Raw genomic sequence first — 12,157 nt, 5'->3', positions numbered from 1 at the left:
TTGATATGAAGGAAGGGAATATTAGATTTCAATTTCCATTGAAAAAGGGCATGGAACACTTCCCTAGAAATAAAATAAAATTACCATATGAATCTATCATGAGAGCCACTTATGGATTGCCTACCAAAGATGGCAATACCTAGATCTATTCTTGCTTGTTATGCCTAGCTAGGGGCGTTAAACGATAGCGCTTGTTGGGAGCCAACCCAAATTTATTTTTATTCCTTGATTTTTGCTCCTGTTTAGTAATAAATAATTTATCTAGCCTCTGTCTTGGTTGTGTTTTTTGTGTTTAATTAGTGTTTGTGCCAAGTAGAACCGTTGGGAAACTTGGGGAAAGTCTTGTTGAACTTGCTGTAAAAACAGAAACTTTAGCGCTCACGAGAACTACTGTCATTTTTATTTGAAGAGTGCTATTTAGTTTATTCTTTTTGCAGATGATTAATAGATAAATTCCTCACGTCCAGCAATTTATTCTAGAATTGTTTGGGTTCCAGATCTTGCGCTAGCTACAGATTACTACAGACTGTTCTGTTTTTGATAGATTCAGTTTTTCGTGTGTTGTTTGCTTATTTTGATGAATCTATGGCTAGTAAAATAGTTTATAATCCATATAAAAGTTGGAATACAGTAGGTTTAACACCAATATAAATAAATAATGAGTTCATTACAGTACCTTGAAGTTTTGTGTTGTGAAGTTTTCAAGTTTTGGGTAAAGATTTGATGGATTATGGAACAAGGAGTGGCAAGAGCATAAGCTTGGGGATTCCCATGGAACCCCCAAGATAATCTAAGGATACCTAAAAGCCAAAGCTTGGGTATGCCCCAGAAGGCATCCCCTCTTTCGTCTACTTCTATCGGTAACTTTACTTGGAGCTATATTTTTATTCACCACATGATATGTGTTTTGCTTGGAGCGTATTTTATGATTTGAGTCTTTGCTTGTTAGTCTACCACAATCATCCTTGCTGTACACACCTTTTGAGAGAGCCATACATGATTTGGAATTTGATAGAATACTCTATGTGCTTCACTTATATCTTTTGAGCTTTATAGTTTTGCTCTAGTGCTTCACTTATATCTTTTAGAGCACGGTGGTGGATTTGTTTTATAGAACTATTGATATCTCATGCTTCACTTAGATTATTTTGAGAGTATTATTAGCATGGTAATTTGCTTAAAATCCTAATATGCTTGGTATGCAAGATTAATAATAAAACTTTCTTATGAGTGTGTTGAATACTAAGAAAAGTTTGATGCTTGATGATTGTTTTGAGATATGGAGGTAATAATATCAAAGTCATGCTAGTTGAGTAGTTGTGAAATTGAGAAATACTTGTGTTGAAGTTTGCAAGTCCCGTATCATGCACGTATGGTAAACGTTATGCAACAAATTTGAAACATGAGGTGTTATTTGATTGTCTTCCTTATGAGTGGCGGTCGGGGACGAGCGATGGTCTTTTCCTACCAATCTATCCCCCTAGGAGCATGCGCGTAGTGCCGAGGTTTTTGATGACTTGTAGATTTTTGCAATAAGTATGTGAGTTCTTTATGACTAATGTTGAGTCCATGGATTATACACACTCTCACCCTTCCATCCTTGCTAGCCTCTTCGGTACCGTGCATTGCCCTTTCTCACATTGAGAGTTGGCGCAAACTTCGCCGATGCATCCAAACCCCATGATATGATACGCTCTTTCACGCATAAACCTCCTTATATTTTCCTCAAAACAACCACCATACCTACCTATTATGGCATTTCCATAGCCATTCCAAGATATATTGCCATGCAACTTTCCATCATTCCGTTCATCACGACACATTCATCATTGTCATATTGCTTAGCATGATCATGTAGTTGACATAGTATTTGTGGCAAAGCCACCGTTCATAATTATTTCATACATGTCACTCTTGGTTCATTGCATATCCCGGTACACCGCCAGAGGCATTCATATAGAGTCATCTTTGTTCTAGTATCGAGTTGTAATCATTGAGTTGTAAATAAATAGAAGTATGATGATCATCATTATTAGAGCATTGTCCCAAGTGAGGAATAAGAAATAAAAAATAAAAAAGAAAGGCCATAAAAAAGAGAAGGCCCAAAAAAAGAGAAGGCCCAAAAAAGAGAGAAAGGCCAATAAAAAGAAAAGGCCCAAAAAATGAGAGACAAAGAGAGAAGGGACAATGTTACTATCCTTTTACCACACTTGTGCTTCAAAGTAGCACCATGATCTTCATAGTAGAGAGTCTCTCATGTTATCACTTTCATATACTAGTGGGAATTTTTCATTATAGAACTTGGCTTGTATATTCCAACAATGGGCCTCCTCAAGTGCCCTAGGTCTTCATGAGCAAGCAAGTTGGATGCACACCCACTAGTTTCTTTTGTTGAGCTTTCATACATTTATAGCTCTAGTGCATCCGTTGCATGGAAATCCCTACTCCTTGCATTAACATCAATCGGTGGGCATCTCCATAGCCCATTGATTAGCCTCTTGATGTGAGACTTTCTCCTTTTTTGTATTCTCCACATAACCCCCCTCATTATATTCTATTCCACCCATAGTGCTATGTCCATGGCTCGCGCTCATATATTGCGTGAAAGTTTATAGGTTTGAGATTACTAAAGTATGAAACAATTGCTTGGCTTGTCATCGGGGTTGTGCATGATGAGAGCATTCTTGTGTGACGAAAATGAAACATGACTAAACTATATGATTTTGTAGGGATGAACTTTCTTTGGCCATGTTATTTCGAGAAGACATAATTTCTTAGTTAGTATGCTTGAAGTATTATCATTTTTATGTCAATATGAACTTTTGTCTTGAATCTTTCGGATCTGAATATTCATACCACAATTAAGAAGAATTACATTAAAATTATGCCAAGTAGCACTCCGCATCAAAAATTCTCTTTTTATCATTTACCTACTCGAGGACGAGCAGGAATTAAGCTTGGGGATGCTTGATATGTCTCCAACGTATCTATAATTTTAGATTGCTCCATGCTATATTATCTACTGTTTTGGACATTATTGGGCTTTATTATCCACTTTTATATTATTTTTGGGACTAACCTATTAACCGGAGGCCCAACCCAGAATTGTTGTTTTTTTGCCAATTTCAGTGTTTCGGAGAAACGTAATATCAAACGGAGTCCAAACAGAATGAAACCTTCGGAAACATGATTTTCTCATCAGATAAGATCCAAGAGACTTGGACCCTCCATCAAGAAAGCCACGAGGCGGTCACGAGGGTGGAGGGCGCCCCCCCTAGGGCGCGCCCCCTTCCTCGTGGGCCCTTCGAAGCTGCACTGATGTACTTCTTCCTCCTATATATACCTACGTACCCCCAAACGATCGGGGATGGAGCCAAAAACCTAATTCGACCGCTGCAACATTCTGTATCCACGAGATCCCATCATGGGGCCTGTTCCGGAGCTCCGCCGGAAGGGGCATCGATCACAGAGGGCTTCTACATCATCATCCAAGCCCCTTCGATGAAGTGTGAGTAGTTTATTTCGGACCTACGGGTCCATAGTTAGTAGCTAGATGGCTTCTTCTCTCTTTTTGGATCTCAATACAATGTTCTCCCCCTCTCTCGTGGAGATCTATTCGATGTAATCTTCTTTTTGCGGTGTGTTTGTTGAGACCGATGAATTGTGGGTTTATGATCAAGTCTATCTATGAATAATATTTGAATCTTCTCTGAATTCTTTTATGTATGATTGGTTATCTTTGCAAGTCTCTTCGAATTATCAGTTTGATTTGGCCTACTAGATTGATTGTTCTTGCCATGGGAGAAGTGCTTAGCTTTGGGTTCAATCTTGCGGTGTCCTTTCCCAGTGACAGAAGGGGCAGCAAGGCACGTATTGTATTGTTGCCATCGAGGATAACAAGATGGGGTTTTTATCATATTGCATGAAACTATCCCTCTACATCATGTCATCTTGCTTAAGGCGTTACTCTGTTTTTAACTTAATACTCTAGATGCATGCTGGATAGCGGTCGATGAGTGGAGTAATAGTAGTAGGTGCAGGCAGGAGTTGGTTGACTTGTCTCGGACGTGATGCCTATATACATGATCATACTTAGATATTCTCATAACTATGCTTAATTCTGTCAATTGCTCAACAGTAATTTGTTCACCCACCGTAGAATACTTATGCTCTTGAGAGAAGCCACTAGTGAAACCTATGGCCCTCGGGTCTCTTTCTCATCATATCAATCTCCAACACTTTATTATTGCTTTGCTTTTACTTTGCTTTTACTTTTTACTTTGCACCTCTATACCAAAAATACCAAAAATATTATTTATCATGATCTCACTTTCGTAAGTGATTGTGAAGGGATTGACAACCCCTAAGCGCTTTGGTTGCGTTGAGCTATTGTTTTTGTGTAGGTACGAGGGACTCGCGCATAGCCTCCTACTGGATTGATCCCTTGATTCTCAAAAACTGAGGGAAATACTTATGCTACTTTGTTGCATCATCCTCTCCTCTTCGGGGAAATCCAACGCAGTGCTCAAGAGGTAGCACTCGCTGACCAGTGGGTCCGACTCGAGGCCCACAGACGGTAACGCAAGCGCGCGGGAGCAGGGGAAAACAAAGGAGGGGGGTCGGCGGCGATCGAGCGCGACGGAGGCCTCGTCAGAGTAGCTCCGGTGGCCTAGCGGAGCGGCGGAGGGGTGCAACAGGGTCGCAGGGGAATCCCTCGTCCCCGGGTGCCACTAGCCGCACCAGATGACGACGGAGTCGACGCCGGTGATGAGCTACAGAGGCGGTGACGGCGCAGATGCACGCGGCGAGGCGGATAGCTACGCAAGCAGCTAAGGGCGCGGATCGACCCTACTCTAAGCGGCGAGCACGACGGACACACGCAGACGAACAGCGGGGGACAGAGCACTCGCCGGAGACGAGGTCTGACGGCAGCGACTCGGGCGGACAGCGCGGGGCTAGCTAGAGCATGAAAAGGAGGGGGCGAATGGCACGGGGCTGTATAGGTGCTTACCACGAGCACGATGCTGCGCTCGGTTGGACGAGAGGTGGACGGAGACGAGCACGGCGGCGATCGAACACCTACGGGTACCACGGGGAAGAAGAGGAAGGAGTCGACTCCGTCTTGGCGTCCGTCGGTGAAGTAGTGGACGTCGGGGACATAGACGACGTCGGGAAGGAAGACGGACACGATCGCCGGGGTGGAGGTGGTTGAAGATCACGCCGGCGACGAGCTCGTGCGCTCGGATGCACTCGGAACATGGGTGGCGCGGCGAATCTGGAGGCTCTCTCTCGTGGCGGCGGCGGCGAGAGGGAAGAGGGGAAACCCTAAATGCGTGTGGACATGGATAGAAGGTAAAAGGAGGGCCAGGTCGAGGGTTTGGAGCAGTGACGCTCTCAGCCGTGGCCATGTGCGTGCTCGCAAGGGGGGACCGAGGAGGAAGAAAGGTGGGTGAGGGGTGTAGCCAGAGACGCTGTCGAATGGGGCCAGCTTGGCCACGTGGAGAGAGGCTAGCAGGGGTGCGGGCGCACGTGGGTGAGAATAGGCAGAGAGTGGGTGATCGAGCGGGCTGGCTGGCGCACTGGGCTTGCTGGCGCGGGGCTAGCTGGGCCGACCTGGGAGGCCAAGGCCCCGTTGGGTGCTGCTGCTCTGCTTCTTTTCCTTTTTCATTTACTTCAGACAGAAAAACAAAAGGAAAAGAACAGGGGTATTGGGGAGGAGTTAGAGAAATATAAAAATATCCCCATGATCCTGAGTTTGTGTAGCATTTAATAAAATTTCTTTGGTAATTTTTAAAGGTAGAAAAATATTCCAAGTTTGAATTAAAATTCAAACTTGATGCATTTTTTAACCCAACCAAAACAATTCTAACAGAGGTGAAATTTTGCAGGGTGGGTTCAAAGCATGGTGCTAGAATAGTTGGGAAAAGATGAGCATTAATGGAGGAGGGTAGAGGTGCACTTGCAACAGAAAGAAAAAGAGGAGGAGAGGTGGTGATGAGTGAAGGAGGAAAGATGATGCTTGGATCCACATAGATCAAGCCACAATGCAACATCTACAAGATGAAGATGCACATGATGAGGCCATGATGCAACAAGATGAACATGATATGAAATGCATGACATGAACAAAATGCAAACCGAAGACAAAAACCCAACCACGAAGGGATCTCATAACTTAAGGCCTGAAATGGCAAGAGTCGGAGTACAAATATGGCAAGTTACATCCGGGGCGTTACAACACTCCACCACTACGAAAGGTTCTCGTTCCGAGATCTAGGACTGAAAGAACTCTGGATATTCGGAAAGGAGGTGGTCCTCGCGTTCCCAGGTGGCTTCTCGGTCGGAATGGTGTGACCACTTCACTTTCAGGAATTTGATAGACTTGTTGCGAGTCTTGTGCTCAGTTTCTTCAAGAATAGCAACGGGATGCTCATGATAAGACAGGTCTTCTTGGAGATCAATCTCTTCGAAGTTGATGGTGCGGTCAAGAGTCTTGAAGCACTTGCAAAGCTGTGACACGTGAAACACGTCGTGCACATTTGCGAAGTTGGACGGAAGCTCAAGTTGATAGGCGAGATCGCCTCTTTTGCCAATGATCTTGAAAGGACCCACATATCTAGGGGCAAACTTCCCTTTGATACCGAAGCGACGAGTGCCTATCATTGGAGAGACGCGGAGGTAGACATGGTCTCCGATCTCGAAAGCCAAGTCACGGTGCTTGCTATCATAGTAACTCTTCTGGCATGATTGCGCGACTTTGAGATTTTCACGGATGACTTTAAGTCATTGCCAAGAAGTTGGCGTTCACCACTCTGTGACCAATTAAGAGGCGTACGGCACTTTCTGACATAGAGAATCTCGAATGGGGCCTTGCCCGAACTCGCTTGGAAACTGTTGCTGTAGGAGAACTCGGCATATGGAAGACAATCTTACCACTTCATACAGAAGGAAATGACACAAGCCCTGAGCATATCTTCAAGGATTTGATTTACTCGCTCGACTTGGCCACTAGTTTGAGGATGGAAGGCTGTGCTGAAGCGAATGTTGGTGCCCATGGCATTCTGAAAGGAGTCCCAAAACTTAGAAGTAAAGATGCTTCCACGATCCGAAGATATCAACTGTGGAATGTCGTGCAAGGAGACAATCCTGGAGGAGTATAGCTCTGCCAACTGAGCTGTTGTGATAGATTCTTTGATAGGAAGAAAATGAGCCACTTTAGTAAGCTTGTCGATGACAACAAAGATAGCATCATTGCCACGCTTGGACTTGCGAAATCCAGTCATGAAGTCCATCTCAATATGGTCAAACTTCCATTCTAGAATAGCGAGAGGTTCGAGGAGACCATCTGGCCGTTGGTGTTCTGCTTTCACTCTTCTGCAGACATCACAATCATTCACGAACTGAGAAATTTCTTGCTTCATTCGAGTCCACCAATACGACTTCTTGAGGTCATGGTACATCTTTGTACTTCCAGGATCAATGGATAGAAGGGAATTGTGCGCCTCATTCATAATGACTTTCCTTAGATTGCCTTTAGGAACCACAATTCGATCCTCGAAGAATAGAGTATCTTTGTCATCAAGGCGATAGCACTTGTATTTGGGTTGGCTCTTGGAAATCCCATTTTTCACCTTCTTCACCATGGCATCAAGAAGTTGTGTGTCATGAATCTGATCTTCCAAAGTAGGAGAGACTTGGAGGTTGGCAAGAAAGCCTTCAGGAACAACTTGGAGATTAAGTTTGCGGAAAGCTTCACAAAGGTCCGGCTGGAAGGGCTTGAGAATTAAGCAGTTGCGGTAAGCCTTCCTGCTCAAAGCATCTGCAATGACATTCGCCTTTCCTGGAGTATATTCAATACTCGGATTGTATTCTTGAATCATTTCGACCCAACGAGTCTGCCTGAGGTTGAGGTTGGGCTGATTGAAGATGTACTTGAGGCTCTTTATGATCAGTGAAGATGTCCACTTTCCTTCCCACCAAGAGATGTCTCCATGTTAAGAGAGCATGGACAACTGCCGCCAACTCGAGGTCATGAGTGGGGTAGTTCTTTTCGTTGGGCTTCAACTGGCGAGAGGTATAGGCCACAACTTTCTTCTCTTGCATTAAGACAGCACCGAGACCTTGCAGGGAAGCATCACAGAAAACTTCAAATGGTTTGGATTCATCAGGAGGAGTCAAGACAGGAGCTGTGACTAACTTCTCTTTCAGGGTGTTGAAAGCCACATCACATTCAGGTGTCCAGACATACTTGACGGTCTTCTGGAGGAGGTTGGAAAGCGGCTTTGCAATCTTAGAGAAATTCTCAATGGATCTTCGACAATAGCTTGCAAGCCTAAGAAAGCTGCGGAGCTACTTGACATTCTGAGGCGGTTCCCAATTCACAATTGCATACACCTTCTCAGGAATAATAGCTATGCCCTTGGCGGATATGATATGGCCAAGGTAGAGAACCTCATCGAGCCAAAACTCACACTTTGAAAACTTCACATAGAATTGATGTTCTCTGAGTTTGTCGAGTACCAATCTCAAATGCTTGGCATGATCCTCCTTCTTCTTGGAAAATACCAAAATATCATCGAGATACACCAAGACGAAATCATTTGTGTAAGGGTTGAAGATGAAGTTCATCATGCGAGAGAACGTTGGAGGAGCATTGACAAGGCCGAAAGACATGACAGTATATTCATAAGAACCATAGCTTGTTCTGAATGTTGTCTTCGGGATATCTTATTCACGAATGTGAATCTGATGATAACCCATATGGAGGTCAAGCTTGGAGAAGACTTGAGCGCCCTTAAATTTCTCGAAAAGTTCATTGATGTTGGGAAGTGGGTACTTGTTCTTTATTGTTTTCTTGTTCAATGGGCGGTAGTCGACACAAAGTCGGTCCGTGCCATCCTTCTTCTGGACAAAAGAACACCACAACCCCATGGAGATGAACTCGGTCTGATCAGACCCAGATGCTCTTGTTCATCGAGCTGTTTCTTCAACTCCTTCAATTCCTTTGGTCCAAGCTTGTAAGGACGTTTGCAAACAGGTTCCGTGCCAGGCTTAAGATCGATAACGAATTCAACTGGCCGGTGAGGAGGCATTCCTAGAAGCTCTTCTGGAAAGACGTCTTGATATTCACAAATGACTGGAATCTGAGAGGTGGCATTCAACTCACCCTTCTCATTGAGAGAAAACAGCCGAATGGTTTCATCACGAGCGGCATAGATGATCACTTCCTCAGAAGAGTGTGTTAATTGAATTTCTCTAGCAGCATAATCAAGCATAGCCTTGTGCTTAGAAAGCCAATCCATGCCGAGAATTAGATCAATATCAGAGTCGCCAAGAACAATTGGAGAAGCCAGAAATCTATAGTCGCCCATTTCGATACCGACTTTGGGAACCATCATGGTAGATCTCAAACGCTTAGCTACAGAAACAACTTGCAATGCTTTAGATAATGCCTTAGTGTCAAAGTTGTGCTCCGATGCAAATGGGAATGACATGAAAGAATGCGATGCACCAGTATCAAATAAGACTTTAGCAGGAATGGAGTTAACTAGAAGGTTACCCATGATCACTTCTGAAGAATCCTCTGCCTGAGTCGCGTTCATCATGTTGACCTTGGCGTGCTTGGGATTATGCTTGACCATTGCAGTGCTGGCAGATCTCACAGGAGGAGGAGGTGGAAGGCGCCTTTGGTTGAAGCATTTGTTCGCATGGTTCCCTTTCTGCTGACACTTGTTACAAGTAACCTCTGAGAGCGGACGGTGATAAGGAGCGCTTGGCCTTGGAGTATGAGACGGAGCTTTGTTCTGATAGCCTGGGTTGGGTGGGTGGGAAGATCCATTGCCACCTTTACTCTTCTGCTGGTAAGACTGACGAAACGGAGGAGGAGGAGGAGGCAAATAGAACTTCTGTTGCTTAGCTGCCGTATGAGATGAAGAAGATGATTGAGTTGCATCCCTGACTCTCTTCTTAGAAGCATCGCACATGAGCTGAGCGGCCTCTTGCTTTAGTGCCATGTTATAGAATTCATCATACTTGGTCGGCTCAAAAAGCACGAGAGCTAATTGCAGATCTTCTCTGAGGCCATCTCTGAATTGATAAATCATGCTCTTCTCATCAGGGACGTCTTGTTTAGCAAAGCGAGTGAGCCTCTAAAACAGGATGTTGTATTAGTAAACAGACATGCTGCCTTGCTTGAGATTGCGGAACTCCTCGCGCTTACTCTCAGCAACACTTTGTGGAATGTGGTGAGCTTTGAAGTCTCAGCGGAAATCATCCCAGGTAATCAGACGACCTCCTCTGGAATCTTTGTATTGTTGATACCACTCAGCAGCTTGGTCTTTGAGTTGGAATGAAGCAAACTTGACAAAATCCTCAGGCCTAACATTGCTACACTCAAAATGTTTGCAGATATCCACGAGCCAGTCATCGGCGTCTGTGGCCTCGATATAGTTACTGAAGGACTTCGGCTGGTTTGCGAGGAACTAATTGAGGGTAGCAAACTGAGCTTGATTGTTGCCTTGGCCTTGATTTCCTTGGTTGCGCTCTTGCAAGAGTTGCAAAAGCATCTGAGTGTTGGCGTTGGTGGCGGACATGATAGCTTGCCATGCCTCCGGAGGTGCAGGTGGTGGTAGAGGTTCCGGATGCTGACGCGTTGGAGGAGCCATCCTGAAGAGGTTGACATCCATTAGCATCTTGAAAGACATATATTCAAGCAAAATCAATGGATCGAAATTGCAACATATAGCCTTAATATTCGAACAAGAATGAACGAATGAATTCCAAAGTAAATCATCACAATTCTATAAGTTGAGAAGCCACTTAGACAACAGGTAGATGAATAAATCAACAAGGTACGGATATGAACAAATAATTGGTAAGGATTACCCAATCACAAACCAAATATTTGCGGGAAGAAATACTAGAGCTACATGAATTGCCACCTATAAAACTCCCGAAACTTTCTGGTTATGCAATCAGGTGTTGGGGATACAGGGGAAGCATAATATCTCACCCAAAACTAGCAAATCCTACATCCAGTTGTATCCATCCTTCAACACATAACCAAGAAACCTTCGGAAATCATTTACCTCAACCTTCGAAAAGCATCCGTTATACGAGTTATGGCAATACTCCCGAACTCCCGCCCCAGTATTGGGTGGCGTCGAGGTTATCTCACCAACAACTGCATAAAGGAGATTTTCGATGTCGGCGAACTCAGGTATTCCAGAACTGCAACACTAAAATTGTGACGACAACACCTCGGAGGTCAACTCCCCGGGACACTGCCACAACCCCTAAATGTCAGGAGGCACCAAGAACAATGTTCTCGTCACAAAACCATCAGAATGATTCCAAGATACCCATGTGATCCTAAAAAAATCATGAAATTTGAGGAGAGAAGAGTCAAAACTCTATGTCAGGATGCATCACCAGAGTGACAAAGGGACTGAGGAGTAAGAAGAATCCTACTCTCCGATATATATAATCCTATAAGACTTAAAACAATTTTCTAGACTTAACAACGTCAGCGATTCGATCAAGCAGGGGGCTCCTAAGTCGGGGAAGGCTCTGATTACCAACTTGTAACACCCACGATGCGGCTATATCTCCCACGTGTCGGAGCACGACTTAGAAGCATAACTGCATGGTAGGCATGTTGCAAGGGGTGATCTTTACACATCCCATGTACTGAATAAGAAAGGGATAAAGAGTTGGCTTACAATCGCCACTTCACACAATACATAAATATAGCATACATCATCTAGAATACAATCATGGTCCGACTACGGAACCAACACAAATAAAGACAACCCCAAATGCTAGATCCCCGATCGACCCAACTGGGCTCCTCTACTGATCATCCGGAAAAGACACATAGTAACGGCCCAAATCCTCGTCGAACTCCCACTTGAGTTCGGTAGCGTCCCCTGCACTAGCATCATCGGCACCTGCATCTATTTTGGAAGTAACTGTGAGCCACGGGGACTCAGCAGTCTCACACCCTCGCGATCAAGATTATTTAAGCTTAAAGGTAGGAAAGGGTAGTGAGGTGGAGCTGCAGCAAGCACTAGCATATATGGTGGCTAAATTACGCAAAAGACATAGAGAAGAGAAGCAAAGCATGGTCGAGAAGCTAATAATGATCAAGAAGTGATCC

This window comes from Triticum urartu, chromosome 6 (genome assembly GCF_003073215.2).
Source record: "Triticum urartu cultivar G1812 chromosome 6, Tu2.1, whole genome shotgun sequence".
Taxonomy (NCBI): Eukaryota; Viridiplantae; Streptophyta; class Magnoliopsida; order Poales; family Poaceae; genus Triticum; species Triticum urartu.
The sequence above is the reverse complement of the archived record's forward strand: the minus strand, read 5'-3'. Positions refer to the sequence as shown.